We start from the raw sequence: 15,487 nt of genomic DNA on the forward strand, positions 1-15,487 counted from the left end.
TGTGGGGGTGCTTTGCCGGTGACACTGTTGGGGATTTATTCAAAACTGAACCGGCATGGCAAACACAACATCCTCACTATCATCCGAATCACCACCCTCAGAAATCGCCATCCGATCGCGTTTAGTTTAGAAGTAAGCTGATGAGAGGAGAACAGGGCGCTGTTGGAATGCTACTCAGCAAGTAACCCCAGTGGAAGGAGGACATGAAGAGGATGTGAAAAAAACCTATGTCATTTTCAATACCCAGCATCAAGACTGAGGGCGAAACAACTCAGTGTTCCAACATTCAGAAGAAGAAACCGATGTGTCTGTGAAGGTTCTCAGTCATCCAGGTCATCGTAGTCCAAGGAGCTTAGAAAGAAAAGCATCTGGACTTCCTAAAGCTTCCTTAAAGATGTTTCACCTTTCATCCCAGAAGCTTCTTCAGTTCTAAGAGCAACTGGCGGAGAGTCCCAGATTGACCTCAGCAAATCACGTGATAAAGTGGGGCTAGGTTGTCTCCAACTGTCTTCACACCCTGGCTCATGTGATTAGGTAGAGGATCAATAGGGGGTCCATGACACTCTTGGGGACACTCCCATAGGGCGTAAATCTGGGACTCTCCACCTATTGCTCTTAGAACTGAAGAAGCTTCTTGGGTGAGAGGTGAAACGTCTTCAAGGAAACTTAAAGAAGTCCAGACGCTTTTCTCTCCAAGCTCCTGAGACAAGGAACTGATGTCATAACTGGAGATCAATGAGATGCAACACAAGTGCCATGGTAAAGGACATCAGGTAGAGTGTGTATGTACTCTGAGTGTGAGAGGAATGGACCTGAAAGACAGGATCATGGCAAAGCTACCAAGATTAAGTGAAGCACCCTCTGAAGGTCTACTAGAAGATGTGAATGCAGCATTACAGGCAATCCTACTGTGGCTATTGCTGAAACCAACGGAGTGATCTACACTAGAACTATACAAGATCAACAGGACCCTAAGAACCTTTATCAGGAACTCAATGGGGATGTGGTGTACAACACTAGAGGCCAACTTCAAGCCTATAGCACAAGTTACCATCAAGTCTGGGATTAACCAAGGAGAGATGCTTTGTCTCCACTATGTTCTGCAAAGGTCTGAACCCCCTCAGTGAGATTATTGACAAGATTGGCTACAGATACCAACTACAGAATGGAGCAGTTGTCCACCACCATCAAGATGTATCCCAAGACTGACTGAGACATTGATTCACTGGAGTCCACCACAAGGATATACAGCACCTTGGACTATAGAAGTGTAGTGGGATGCAGCAAAGAGAGGGAAGGTCATCAGAACTGAGGGGACTGACTTCTGCACTACCAGAAGTCAACATTGCAGGCATCAAGGACACCTGGAAATCTCCCAATCAATACCTATGCTCTGCCAATGATCAGAAGCCTCGCTGGGATAAATAGCTGGCCAAAAGGAGGCGATAGAAGGCCCCTTACATCAGGACAAGGAAGCTCACCACGGCCGCATAGGGCGATGCCGAAAAGTGGACCCAAAAGCAGATACAGGTGAAGGTACAATAGACAGATTTCTAATCAGAATTTATTAACAAACACTAGATTACATCTTAAGTTTGTGGAAGGAGTGTCAGGGTTTCTGGGTCGTTGACCCAATATTTTCAGTTCACGTTCACCATTTATCTACTGCCTGTTTCACTTCTTGTTTGTTCCCCGTGTCAGCTTGTGTCATTAGTAGGGATGGGTACCGGTATCCGGTGCCATGATGGCACCGGTTCTGACATAAACGGTAGTAACCAGACCGAAAAGCAGCGCACATTTCGGTGCTTTATTTCGGTGCTTTTTTTTTCCTGAGATGTGACACACTTTGAATTCTAGCCAATCATTTTACGTTTCCGGGGATAGTAGGCGGGTCCAGGTACGTACGTTCTTTTAGAGCAGAGTTACAGATTAAAAATGCCCAAGGCAAAGCGGTCAAAAGTCTTGCTGTACTTCACAGCAAAAGATGCAAACTCAGCAGCCTGCAACAAGTGCTTTAAGGTGATACTGTGGAAAGGAGGTAACACCTGAAATCTGATGAAACACCTGGCGACGCATAGCGTTTTTTTTAAAAGCCGAAAAATGCGCCGTATTTGATAGCTTGCTGCGAGACCTCACACCGAGCGCATCTACTGCAGGTGTGGTGCCTGTTATCGGACGAAGAGTTAGCAACATCCCCCAAAAAGCTGAAGAGTAGAGTCCTGGCCCCTAGCCCTGCCAGTGTAGCAGAAATGATGAGGATGATGATGGCAGCAGCAGCCGTTCTTCTCTGCGTGAGTAGCTTAATGTTGTTCGTGTATAATTTACGTTGAGTAGGCTAACCACGTTATTACATTAATGTATGTAAGGTGAACTAGCAAACACCATCATAGCTACATGCGGCTGTCTTCTTGTTTGATGGCAGATACTCCCTTCACCCTGGCCAAAAAGGCAAAAATGACCAAATAAAAAGTGGGAAACAGTTAAACATGAGAGGTTTTTGGATAAAGTTTTTGTTTTTTCCATTGTTAAAGCTGCTTCCAGCCAAGAGTGATACCATATATGCCCTATAGCTGCAGAAAAGGCTAACATTGTTATCTTTTTACAAAAAAAACAGCTGAACATGAGAGGTTTTTGGACCAATTTTGTGTTCTCCATTCTTTAAGCACCGGTTCGAGCACCGTTTAAGCACCGGCACCGTTTCAAAAGTACCGGTTTGGCACCGGTATCAGATAAAACCTAAACGATACCCATCCCTAGTCATTAGTCAGATTATGTTCAGCCCTGTACTCACCTGTTTCCAATCATTGTCATCATTCAACCTGTGTATTTAAGTTCCTCGGTTTCACCAGTTCTTTGTCGTGTCATTGATGTTATGTTGTCGTTTCCACCTGCGTTCAGCCAGCCAGCCAGCCATTCAGTCCGTCCGTCCGTCCGTCCTTCATTCATTCATTCATTCAGTCAGTCGTCCAGCCAGCCAGCCAGCCAGCCATTTCCTACCTCTGTTCTGTTTGTTCACTGAATCGGCAATAAACACCAACCTCCACCTAACTATCCACGAGTCCTGCGTTTGGGTCACTTCCTCGCCTCCACTCAGCAACCCCTGACAAGGAGAGAGGCATGAATCAAAACGTGATTAAGGAGTAGAGTGACGATGGAGGTCACTGAAACAGAAGGAGAGAGATATCAGAGGAGTTCTGCAGGAGGCACTGTATAACTTGCAGAAGTCGAGTCTACGGTAGTGCAAAGTCTACGCTGACTGTAGACGGTTACGTCGTTTTCATTGTCCCGGAGTCTACGGTGAGCGTAGACACTGTAGACTCGGGCCAATAGGAGCGCCGAATCCCACTGTAGACGACCAATCGTCTGCTCGACGGAAGTTGTGTCACCAAAACAACAACAACACGAAGTGGAAGGGCGAAGAAGCCGGCAACTCCGCTATTTTTTTAAATGGAAACTGGCATTTCTTCTGTGTTTACGTTAAGTTACAGAGTCTCGATTTAGCGGAAATTACACGACGCTGAATAGCGCGTTTAACCCTTTTTCTTTGTGGTAAATGTTAGCCGCGCGCTAGCCGACATCTAATGTATTACGCCCATTTCTTTTCATTGTCTTTTCAGTGGCTACAACTGCTTTCCGTGGCTCGTTACAAACGATCTGAGATATATGAAGTAGTAAGTGTATTTAATATCATACTAGGCAGATTTACCGCACTGACATTTACTACACATTTACCCGTGTTTGGCTATTGTCAGTACATCTCGCTCGTTGTAAACTTTCTTTAAGTATGTGTAACATTCGCAATTATATTGTTGATGGTAACGTGTATGATTCCAGCCTTTTTTTAATTATTAAGTTATTCTCTGCCAATAGGTTTAGAAGACACAACTATGTAGAAACACATAACAGACCTGAACCAAAGAAGCAATGTGTACATGCAGGCAAAGACAAGTTTTGGAAGTATTTGTACAACACATGCCTCCGCAACAACTTCAGTGTTTCCTGGAATTGATTAGGAAACACTAACAGAGCTATTATCTGTTATGTGAGTCAAATTTCCCCAGATAGTCTTGGTTGACATCAGGTGACTGTGAAAGCCACGGTGTGTGATCACGCCATTTTCATAATCAACTACTCAGTCTATTTGTCACAGGACAAACATAATCTCTCATAGCAACTTTGTAATGATTTTACAACTCTTTTACCTTTGACAAGTGAACCCTAACATGGCAGCAAAGTGCAACAATGTCTCCCTGTGTGGGTCAAGAGTTCAGGGCATGCCTTTAATTTCTTGCCTGTCTGTAAATGACAGTGTCATGGCATGAATAATCCTTCAGATTTTACCAGTAGAAAAGTAAAACAATTACATTGTCTCATCAGGATAAACCTAAAAGACTCCTCTTATGGCTAGTCATTCGCAGGGTTTACTTGCTCCCAGGTGGAGTGCAATGTGAAGGGGAGGTGGAACGGTCCGGGTGAGGACCCAGGAAGGGAGAGCGGGTTCCTACAGTGATGTGTGATGTCACACAGCTAATATTTCACACACTTTCCTTCTCATTCATGCTGACTGAATGTGAACGGTGTGAAACAGCAGTGAGCAGGAAGGGAGTGCGTGGGCCCTGGGCCCCCACCCAGCTCGCTGTATATATATTGCACTGTGGTGTTCCCAGCTGTAAATAAACTGTGAACTTTTTCAAGAGCTGTGTCTGCACTCAAGTCTGTTCTGTCCTGTAAAATACCCAAAGTTATGCAAAATAAATATTCACTGCCTAAGGTTACTCATATATTACTTAAATTTGCTTAGAGTATAATTATTTATTTGCTTCCTGTAAAACACTGACTTGCTGCTCCCTTATTCTACTGCACCTGTCATTAAGTATTTGTAGTTATGATAAATATGATTACATTGTAATTTTTTAATAAAATCCATTTCAGTTCCAGTTAACTACAGTGCAAATGCAGCCATATTATAAAGTGTAACTTCATAATCATAATTATGAAGTTAAGGATCTCAGTCTTACATCAATTCAATTCAATTCAATTTTATTTATATAGCGCCAAATCACAACAAAAGTCGCCTCAAGGCGCTTCATAGATACAGACAAAAACCCAACAATCATATGACCCCCTATGAGCAGCACTTTGGCGACAGTGGGAAGGAAAAACTCCCTTTTAACAGGAAGAAACCTCCGGCAGAACCAGGCTCAGGGAGGGGCGGGGCCATCTGCTGTGATTGGTTGGGGTGAGAGAAGGAAGACAGGATAAAAACATGCTGTGGAAGAGAGACAGAGGTTAATAACAGATATGATTCAATACAGAGAGGTCTGTTAACACATAGTGAGTGAGAAAGGTGACTGGAAAGGAAAAACTCAATGCATCATGGGAATCCCCCGGCAGCCTACGTCTATTGCAGCATAACTAAGGGAGGATTCAGGGTCACCTGGTCCAGCCCTAACTATATGCTTTAGCAAAAAGGAAAGTTTGAAGCCTAATCTTGAAAGTAGAGATAGTGTCTGTCTCCTGAATCCAAACTGGAAGCTGGTTCCACAGAAGAGGGGCCTGAAAACTGAAGGCTCTCCCTCCCATTCTACTTTTAAATACTCTAGGAACAACAAGTAGGCCTGGAAAGGGACCGAATCAGACATCAGACAATAAAAAGAGTTAAAGCCATCAATGACGAGATAAATTTGCTTTCAGTTAGGTTTAGATGCCAAAACTGCGTTAAGATTATGAATAGTTTTGTTCAAATGTGTTTCATCCTTTGCAAGGATTTAAATAACATGTCCTCACACAGAGCACTTAATCTACAAAGGTTCTTTTACTTTGAAAATTGGCAGGATTTTCTCAGCTAAGAAACTCAGCTTGATAGAAAACTGTGGCACAGCGAGCGGCTCTGTGAAACAGTCACCTACGCTGCATTTCCAGAGTTATGCGCTTTTTAAATTCCTGTTGATTTCATAAACTGCAATTTTCAGTTGTAGTTAAGACCTTCTGCTGGACGCTGCCTCCTGTGGGTTTCACAGCGCTGAAGGAAACCTCGTGCCTCGACGACGCTGGCAGCTTTGACTCAACAGAAGCATTTTATATCCTTGGAATTAAACGGGATAACTGAAAAACGATCAGCTGTGATGCTGCACAGAATATTTTCTGTTATAGAAACTAATGACAATAATATTCATAAATTACAATGACTAATTATTTATAAATGTAATTAAAACATTTTTGTTATTTTGTGCAGCAAGTTAATTGTTACTAAAGATTAATGAAGCAATAACTTTGTACTTTGTAACAAAGTGTCACCAAAGCTGTGTCAGCTCACAGCAATCAAAGACTCGAGAAAGTCAATGACATTCTGTGGCTTTAAATAACTACTGGACAAATAAATGCTGGTGACGCAAAGTGGGCAGGTCCCACGATTAACATATGACATGCCAGTAAATCCATTGGAGGTTACCTTGGCAACTGGAACTTCAAATACCCAGAGGCTTTAAGGGGTGGCTACAGCGCCTTTGCACCTTTTGTTTTTTTAAAGATCCATTTTAGTAATATTACAAAAAGATGTAAAAAATATTACCAGATATTCAGAACTGGTCTCTTTAAGGTACCAACCACAAGAGTACTTCCTGTCAAAGGTGCAGCAGCATTATGTTAATAATGTCGTCACTGACGAGCTGTACTGCTAAAGGTGTAGTCGTTTCAGCTCTGAATCTGTGCTGGTTTCTGGGGATCTGGGGAAACAATGTAACTAACACATATAGTAGGAGTCTGCAGAGAGCCAAAAACAATGGTTTGCCCTGTGGCCCCTCAGGAGAACAATCCTCAGTGCATCGCAACAACACAAAAACTGCTGGGCATGACCCGTCGATGTGCTCGCTGTTTGTTTTGTTAACTACATAAACTCCACATACTTCCACACTGACATGAAACAGAAAGGCAGTAGAAAGAGAACCGTCATCCTTTCCTCTGTAGACAATGGAAGCATTTAATAAAAAGAGAATAAATAATAAAGTGTGCCAAATCTGACCGACATAATTCATCTGCACTCTGGCATTATTTAAATGGCTCCAAGATACAATCCTCTAACTACTGGAGCTAAAACTCAGACACAAAGACCTTGATTGCAAAAACACACACTTTGCTGTAGTGCGAGTCACCTGTCTAATGAAGTAGACGTGCGCGTGCAGACCTGTGATTTGTTGAGCACGGCAGGAAAGGCGAGGCTCCGTCTTGTCATTGAAAACCGCTTTATGGGATTAATTGGCTGCTGATGGCTTATGGATTTTTTCTTTTCCCTCTTTCTGTCTTTGTGTTACAGTTGTGCTGTTCTGATGTTTGGCCTTGTGCTGCTTCGAGCTCGATTCAGTGGCTTTTGTATGGCTGGCTGCTTTGAAAAGCGGAGACCTTCCTCTCTCTCTCTCTGCCTCTCGCTCTGTGTCAGAGCAAAAGCATTTTCAGTCCAGCCGGATTCTTTGGGATGAATGCTGCGGACAAAACATGTCAATGTGCTTAGTGAGGAACTTGAGGAAATTCACTTCAGTGAAGGTGAATATAAACACCTTTTTTTTTTACTTTTCTAAATGTTAATTTATGGAAGAAGTGTGTTTTTTATGTAAAGGAGAATACAAACATGAGCACAACATGGTGGGACATTCTTATTCAGAACACGTGGCACCGTGTTCATGCCAAAATACATTTGTTCATAAAAATGCATCATCTCTATGTTAACAAAGAAGAATGAGCAGCACAGTTATAGTCCCAGAGTGCTCTTAATATAAGCATTTAATAATAAAACATTTCTGCCCATGTCCACAGTAATGTCCACCTCAGCTATGACGGACCGTCCAAAAACCTTTTGATAGAAACAAACAAACATGTGGACCTCTAAACCCTGCCAGGCTGCCTGTGAGCACACGGCTGTAATGAAGAAGCTTTGCAGAGATCTCTACACTGTGTGTGTGTGTGTGTGTGTAAAGAGTCATTAAGTTCACCACAAAGTCTACATGTATGACAGACATGTGCTGTTAGGTTGAAGCCTCTAACACAGAGCAGCAGTGTTGTGATTATTTAAATGCACTTTCCAGTAGAAATGCAGGAGAAATGATGTTCTCCATATCAGCTGGTCAAATATTAATAAGCTGAATGGTGTTGCTGTGCTGGTGCTGGGTGTGTATCTGAGACTGGAGTACTTAGATTACTCAGATTACTCTGCACAGTCCTGGGTGTGTATCTGAGACTGGAGTACTTAGATTACTCAGATTACTCTGCACAGTCCTGGGTGTGTATTGTAGCTGCAGTCTTCTTCCTGCACACACTGATAACCCTGATCTCTGATATTCAGTGTCTCTCGGACCATCTGTGGTTGAACAATGCCACAGCAAGTGGGCTCACTGCCACTAGGGGGCACTACACCACTACGAAACAGAGCCCCTGACCCCCCCCCCCCCCCCCCCCCCCCAGCCCCAGCTCCTCAGGCTCTTTTGTCTGCTATACATTAACGAACCGTCTCTTTCGCAGATAAAAGCGTGTATGGTTATTTTACCCCCCCGTTCGCCCTCAAAGGCGCCGCCGATCACTATGGAATCCTTGAGAGATTTTAATTTCCATTGACTCTGGAGATTCGCCAGTGTCACAGGAAGTAGCAGAAATGTAAATGTAATTGCTCTGTTGCTCCATTGAAATGAAGACACTGCTGAAATTAAGCATTTGTGCGGCTGCTTCTCTTTTTTTTAATCTACTCACAGTCGACTGTGTTCAAATGTGGGAAGACGACTCCAACGAGAACAAAAGAGAACAAACAGAATCATCACACACGGGCACGTTCAGGATCGCGCTGCCTAATTTCTCAATAGTCGCTGAGAGATGTGGTGTGCAGCTTGTGGCCTTTCTACAGCTACAGTAAACACAGAAATAGAAGAAGAACATGAAAGCTTCTTGGATGTTTGTCCGCATTTCATTTCTGGCTTTGAAAAAGAATGGCACAACATTACTGCTGTGTGTGAAAGTGAGCTGGACACCTACAGGGAACCTTATATGATCTGATCTCTGCTTAAAAACACCGGCTCGTTTTCTCCCCCACAAATGATTTTAAGTCGTCCTAATTGAAAATGTCAGCGCCTGTTGCAGCGTGTTAAGAGAGCAGTGTGGAATTAAGAGCATCTTAAATGGGCCCCGAGGAGCTCGGTTTCATTTCTCCTCGCGTTCATCCTTCTTGGAAGTGTTTTTCCGAGCTGTTCTGCAGGTCTGATGTGAGGGTTCGAGTCACACTTTGGTCAGTTTCTGAATGTTAATGAATCAGATGTTGTTACAAATGTTACAAATGTAACAAATGTTACAAATGTTACAAATGTTACAAATGTTACAAATGTCACAAATGTTACAAATGTAACAAATGTCACAAATGTTACAAATGTAACAAATGTAACAAATGTTACAAATGTAACAAATGTAACAAATGTCACAAATGTAACAAATGTCACAAATGTTACAAATGTTACAAATGTAACAAATAGCACCAATATATAAAAATCGCTCAATTATAAATATCAAGAATATTACAGAGGTGGACATTTGACTCTAACCTGCGGACTTTGTCATTTGCTATTCTACTGTGCAGCGTGTGAATATGAATATGATTATTATTATTTTCATAAAGAAAAACACACCGCGTGTGCTCACTGCTGTTTCACATTCAGTCAGCATGAATGAGAAGGAAAGTGTGTGAAATATTAGCTGTGTGACATCACACATCACCGTAGGAACACGGGCGTTTGGCTCACACCACCCGAAGCGTCGCCTTAACGTGTTTAACAAAGACGGCTAATAGGAAACGTTGGCAGACTTCAATCCGCACAGCAGCCTCCGTGTGTGTGCGTGTCAGTGATTCCTCACATCCTCGTGGTACGCTTTCATCAGTCCCAGGGGCCCATTCATTTCCTCTCTTCCTCCTCTTCTTCTCCAGCATCATCACAGTCACCCCTCACTTCATTTCTCATTTTTTTCTCCCACAGTTTAGTGGCTGCTGGTGGAAGTGTTGGCTGAGGGCCGTGAAGCACACAGTACATCAATTAATCCAGTAGTACTGGGTTCCAGGATGTGTGTGTGTAGGTGTGTGTGTGTGTGTGTGTGTGTGTGTGAAATGCTCAAATCTAATTATTCTCTACCTCTCCTCGTAGCAGGGATGTGGCTTAGACAGACTGCTGCTGGCTCAAGGTTTTCATTGCTGCACTACCTCTCTCTCTCTCTCTCTCTCTCTCATCCTACCTTACCCCACCTTCTTCCTGGTTCATCTATCCTCCTGCCCCCTGTTTTATCTTCCCCTCTCTCCTCTATCACTCTCTCACAGATGCCACATCACACCACACACTTTCCCTCTCTCTCTCTCTCTCTCTCCCATCTGCCTGCTTTCTCGCTCGCTCCACCAGCTTGTCGCCGGCTGTCTGCTCATTTGCCACGGCAGAGCAACAACTGGCTTCTTTCAGTGCTGGAGAGCAGCAGGAAAAGTGGAAGGAGAAGAAGAAGAAGTAGAGGAGGGAAAAGGAGAAGAAGAGGAGCTCTTTTGTGAAGCGTCCTTTCGCTCGTCCCTCTCTGGCAGCGGCAGCCGCAGCATCCGTACCGCTGCCTCCGTCATCCGCCGCTCTCGCTGCTGGATGCTCCGTCTCCTGCCGGGATCTGCCTCCACCTTCTCCTCAGGGAGCTCTTCCTGGAACTGGGAGGGGGGGAGGGAGATCACTACCTCCCAGTTTGCCACGGACCCTCAGCGAGGCGAGGAGAATTGTAGGAGAGCTGAGGAGAGGCGCCACCCTGAGTGACAGGAGGAAGCGGGGTAAGAGGCCAGAGTGGCACGCACAGAGCTCGCACTTCCATACTTTGCCGTCTCCATTTGCACATCCTGTGAAGCGCAGAAAAAAAAAAGCTGGCTTCTACATCACCTCCATCAGCCTGCTCTCCTGTCTGCACTCATCATCCTCACCAGACTGTGGGCACTTTGTGTGTAAGCAAGGTCCTGAAAGTTGAGTGGAGACAGGAGGGAGTAACTGCAGGTCCTGTGCAAAGAGAGAGAAAGCAACAGCATCCTCCTGATGTGTGCTGCTGCTCTTCCAAACAAAGACTGACACAATCATGCTCACAGTAATCTGATGAGACTCCAGGGAGCTTCCACTCTACAATCAATGATACTTGGGCCGGCCGACCTCTCTGAGTGTGTGTGTGTGTGTGTGTGTGTGCAGGCTGGCCTGGCTGAGTCGAGCTTAAGTGAAGAATAGAGGAGGGGATGCTAGGTTAGCCTCTCTTCCCTCTTTGTCTCGTCCTCCTCAGTCTTGGTGCTGCTGACTCTGATCATCAGTTTGTTTCTGCTTGAGCTCATCTGCACGTTGGGATTTTTCATCCTGTCACATCATCTGTTCCTCCTGTTAAATATGATTTTTCAGTCCTCAGGAACAATGAAACAGTTCATTTAGTGCCAGCGTGACAGAGACACACACTGACAACCTTTTACCAAAGCAGCCACAGACTGATTGTGGAAAAAAAATCAATGGAACGATTTCGGATCAGCTTAGCTGGAGCGTGCTCTTTGTATTCAGCCGGCTAGTTTAATTAGAATAGAGTGGAATAAATTTGCTTGAACTTTTCATCCATTATTCATGCGTCACCCACCGACATTTAAATACATCGCTTTAATTTCAAAAATAAAGAAATAAATCTGCCAAACTAACATTTAGGATTTAAAGTCAATTTTAAAGTTAACAAGTTGCAACAAGTAAACTCTGTAAACGTGACAAAACGCTTGCTCTTCCAGTAAATAGCCCGCTCCGGTGAGCCAGACACCTGCAGAAACACAGGAGTATTTCATAAAATCAAACGAATGAGTTGCCTGCATGCGCTGCCCCCTCCCTCCCTCCCTCCCTCCCTCCCTCCCGTTGTATAATCCATGTGTTGATTTCTCTGCCTGTCCCGTGGGGGTGGGGAGGGGATGGTAATGGAGTGTACGGGGCTATTGTCACACCACAGCAGCTCCTGGCCTGACCTGCCTAACCCTCCGTCTCCCCTGTGTGTGCCCCCCAGCCCCCCTGTCACCCTCCAACCCCTCCTTCCCAGGTCTCACGGGGAAGAGCCGGATGAGCACCGGGAACCAAAACTCCCCATTGCTTCGGACTTTCGGGAGATCTGGGCGGTGCTGGCGGGCTGTAGTCCAGGTGAGAGACGGCCGCCGTTTCTCACGCTCCCCCTGTCGCTTGCAGAGATGCACAGAGCCGCGAGCGACTGAATCGATGTAACGTGAGCTTCTTCACACCCTTTTCTCTCTGTTTTCTGTGTCTCCCTCTGACACCCTCTTGCCGGCTTGGATTGAAAATGCCACCATTGTCAATTTTCTCCTTTGCAGAGGAGCCATTGATGGAGCGTAGCCTCACGCTGCGGCGAGGCGTCTTCAATCAATGCACTGGCCACTCTCTGTGTATGTGTATGTTTCTGTTTGCCACCGGAGCCTGAAGGGGGGCTGCTGATGGCAGCGGCGATGGCCACGGTGGTGATGGTGGTGGTGATGATGATACGATGGCAGTGGCGCCGCTCACGTGCTTTCTGGCTTAGCTCCCCTGTTTACTGAAAGACTCTCTTCGGTGACGGGTATTCTTGGGTGGATAATACAGATCACGTTGTTATTGCTTAAGAATACGCGTAGTCGAGGAGAGTCCTCTCTTCGCCCAATACCCCTCAGCCCCACCCCCCGCACTCACCCACCTCACCTCCCCCCCGACAAAACACCACCCAACCACGGAGGTCTGTCAGGTTGGGTGAAGCCACACCTCCACGCTCCACCTTCCTCTAAAGAAAACCCATCTCTTCTTTGATTTCCGCTGCATCCCGCTGTCTTGCCTTCCCGCCCACTTCCTGTGTGCTGAGCCACGGTGTGAGGTCGACAGTGTCCTCGTGTCTGTCCCACCATGCATCTGTCGGTGTGTCTCTGTCTGCGAGGCGTGGCGTGTGGATGCAGTCTTTCAGTGTGTGTGTTGTTCTTTGAGGCAAACGCTGGATTATTAGACGTGTGCATGTGTGCGTGTCCCTGCAAACCCAGCCTGGAAGCAGCGGCAGCAGCAGCCTGAAGCCTTCCCATCAGGAAGGACGCATTCTCCCACGCGAGCAACAGGTTTCTGTGCTGAGCTGGATCTGCATTAATGCTCCCGCCTGGCACTCTGTGTGCCGACAACACGAAACAAGCAAAGATAAGGCGCCAGATTTAAACATAGAAACGAAAGCGCGGCTCATCAGGTGTAATATCTTTACATCTTTCATTTCCTTGGTCTGCACTGGACTGGCTGCACCTTAGACTCCCAGGGCTGTGTGTGACAGGTGCACACTCACACTGGGTATGCAGAAGAAAGGGGTTTTTGGTCCTTGAAGGTTTGGAAATTAGTCAATTAATAAAAAAGATTATTAGCACAATTGGAGATAAATGATCTGACCACGCCTCCAAACACGCCCCTAGCTCTGCAAGCTTCTCGTTCTTGTTTTCTTGCCCTTTTTCACTTCTTTCACTTCTTCTCTTCTCATCAGTAAACGGGGATCCCTCCAATGCTTTCCCCAAACTAATCTTTTATCTACTGAAAATGCTGTCAAAGCTAAAATAAGGACGTGGGCCCAGCTCGTGAATGCATCATCGAAGATGAAGACACCGAAGATGCCAACGATACCGAGAACATACTGCGAGTGTGTGGTGATGGCTTCAGACTGAGCGTCAGTCCTCGTGTGCACACGCTGCAGCGCTCTGTGCTAAACAAAAACTACCATAAAAGCTGTGTGATTAAGTTTGGCTTCACTGGAGCGTGACAGCGTGGGCCTGTAATATTCACTGAGGGGCCAGTGGACGTCCACCGGCTGCGGCCACAGAGTGGAACCTCCTTTTCTTCAGCTCCGTGCATTTATTCTGTGCTGAGCTGCCTCTTGTGTTCCCCCTTTTTTATGCAAATGGCTGCTCAAATGGCATCTATCGCAGCGAGGTTTACGCCACATGTAACACCGCTGCTGCCGCCGAGCCTCACACACACACTCGCGCACGCACACGCTCGTAGCTGAGGAAACAAAATGTCCACCACGAGCAGTCGACAGCTCAATTTATGCATTGAGGAAAGCGGCGTCTGGATAAACAATTACCCCTGGCTCAAACGGTCCATAACCAGCTTTCTCTGCGTCGCCAGCCGGGCCGATACATCATGAATATGGATTCCATCTCCATGTCTGATGGCACATTCTGAACCTTAACAGCCGTGTAAAATCCATTTAAACACTTAATAGGATCAGCTCGAGTCATACAGCCACGTCCTCACATGTAGCGCCTCCCGTCATTGTGTGCTGCAGATTGCCGCGCTTTTCCAAGCCTTTAAGAAGCAGTTTCTGAGCTTTGCTGCCACGTCGGATAGAAAAGTTAGCCGCAGAGTCACTTAGACATGCTTGTGACTGTAATTATACAAATCATCCCAGTCATTACCGCTGCACATTATTCCAATAATGCAATTAATGCTTAACACTTGGCTTAGCTGATAATTAGCGCTCCTTTGCTCGTGGAAACAAACAGAGCAACATGCTGAAATGTGTGTAGGAGGATGTAAACCACGTCCACTGTGCTCTCGCTGTTTGCTACCTGCAACTGTGTTTGTTGCTGCTGCGGGGCTTCAGCTGGCCGCCACCGCCGCTGTCATCTCATGTTGCATCGTGTAAACACCTTCCATCCAGCTCCACCGCTGCGCCGTTAGCCTGCGATGATTCCTTTGTTTGCATTAAAAAGCAAACACGTGCATCGAGGCAGTCGACTGATTTTGGACTCTTCAGCGGTGTGTGATGAGCACACCGCGATGTGGTGTAAAGTGTTGTGTGTGTGCCAGCCTGTGTTTGGACTGTTTCAAAAGAGCTGCTCTGCTGTAAAACCCACTGTTGACATGTCCTGTCAAATGCAACGCTCGATTTCTTCGAGGCGTGGATGAATGAGGCATTGTGTGCTGAGAGTGACGCCTATCTAAAGTGCATGTGTGCTCCTGTGCTCGTGCACGAATGCTGTTGTGCGCTGACGACGCGCTGCTGCAGCTGCTGATGACTACGGTGATCCCTTTAAGCTAACCGCTGTTTTCAACACATGTGTGTCCTGTACGTGTGCCTTATTTCTGTCAATAAATTGTGGCTGTAAATACAAATAAATCTGTCTCTTCAAATTGAAGTGTGAAACGAAGCATTAATTAACAACTTGTGTACACACACACACACACACACACACGCATAGATGTGGAAAGAGGCCTTTACTGTGTGCTTGAGGCCTGTTTCATATCATAACACAAAATAAAAAATACACGAGGTGAGAGCTGCATCAGTGTTAAATATTTAACATAACTTAAACACTCTGTCGGCTTTTTCACCTCAGAGAGTAAAAACAAAACCATCTCCTCTGTTCTGCACTTTCATTTGTAAATAGTAGATATTTTTTACTAAATTGTTTCTTCAAACTACA

At 45.5% G+C, this 15,487-nt stretch overlaps 1 long non-coding RNA gene across 2 annotated transcripts; it reads left to right on the plus strand.

The window, feature by feature from the left end:
• Positions 1-9,655: 9,655 nt before the first annotated feature.
• Positions 9,656-15,199, plus strand: LOC146510853 (uncharacterized). Of its 2 annotated transcripts, XR_014876167.1 has the most exons (3): positions 9,692-10,819; positions 12,058-12,265; positions 12,377-15,199. It is a non-coding gene; the product is annotated as an uncharacterized LOC146510853 (long non-coding RNA). The 2 variants fall into 2 exon arrangements; XR_014876166.1 differs by having other exon boundaries at positions 9,656-10,819; positions 12,058-15,199.
• The last annotated feature ends 288 nt before the right edge of the window (positions 15,200-15,487 follow it).

Source organism: Neolamprologus multifasciatus, chromosome 9, assembly GCF_963576455.1.
Source record: "Neolamprologus multifasciatus chromosome 9, fNeoMul1.2, whole genome shotgun sequence".
Classification (NCBI taxonomy): domain Eukaryota; kingdom Metazoa; phylum Chordata; class Actinopteri; order Cichliformes; family Cichlidae; genus Neolamprologus; species Neolamprologus multifasciatus.